This window comes from Amblyomma mixtum, chromosome 5, assembly GCF_055824585.1.
Source record: "Amblyomma mixtum isolate Tamu chromosome 5, ASM5582458v1, whole genome shotgun sequence".
Lineage (NCBI taxonomy): Eukaryota > Metazoa > Arthropoda > Arachnida > Ixodida > Ixodidae > Amblyomma > Amblyomma mixtum.
This window is the reverse complement of record NC_143016.1, coordinates 203,881,862-203,882,989: the sequence shown is the minus strand read 5'-3', so window position 1 is coordinate 203,882,989 and position 1,128 is coordinate 203,881,862.

The window sequence follows — 1,128 nt, the reverse complement described above, 5'->3', positions numbered from 1 at the left end:
CTTCGTTTTACCAGTGTTCGTGAATGTACACAAAAACGTAATATCTCCCGATCTGCGTTAAATGCACGTATTCGTGCTTAACTCGCCGTGCCACGTTGTTTTAGAGCTAAAAAGGCTAGATCTGAACACTTCGTTTTACCAGTGTTCGTGAATGTACACTCAGAAACGTAATATCTCCCGAATTGCGTGAAATGCACGTATTGGTGCTTAACTCGACGTGCCACGTCGTTTTACAGCTAAACAAGCTAGATCTCAACACTTCGTTTTACCAGTGTTCGTGAATGTACACTCGGAAAAGTAATCTCTCCCGATCTGTGTGAAATGCACTTATTCGTGCTTAACTCGACGCCCCACATCGTTTCAGAGCAAAACAAGCTAGATTTGAGCACTTCGTTTTACCAGTGTTCGTGAATGTACACTCAAGTAATCTCTCCCGATCTGCGTGAAATACACTGATTCTTGCTTAACTCGACGTGCCACATCGTTTTAGACCAAAACAAGCTAGTTTTGAACACTTTTACCAGTGTTCGTGGATGTACACTCGGAAGTTATCTCTCCCGATCTGTGTGAAATGCACTTATTCGTCCTTAACTCGACGCGCCACATCGTTTCACAGCAAAGCAAGCTAGATTTGAACACTTCGTTTTACCAGTGTTCGTGAATGCACACTCAAGAAATATCTCCCTATCTCTGTGAAATGCACGTATTCGTGCTCAACTCGACGAGCCAAGTCGTTTTAGAGCAAAACAAGCTAAATTCGAACACTTCGTTTTACCAGTGTTCGTAAATGTACACTCAAAAACGTAATATCTCCCGATCTGCGTGGAATCCACGTATTCGTGCTTAACTCGACGTGCCACGTCGTTTTAGAGCAAAACAAGCTAGATTCGAACACCTCATTTTTCCAGTGTTGGTGAGTGTACACTCAAAAACGTAATATCTCCGGATCTGCGTGAAATGCACGTATTCGTGCTTAACTCGCCGTGGCACATCGTTTTAGAGCTAAACAAGCTATATTTGAGCACTTCGCTTTTCCAGAATGTACACTCAAAAACGTAACATCTCCCGATCTGCGTGAAATGCACGTATTCGTGTTAACTCGCCGTGGCACATCGGTTTAGAGCTAAA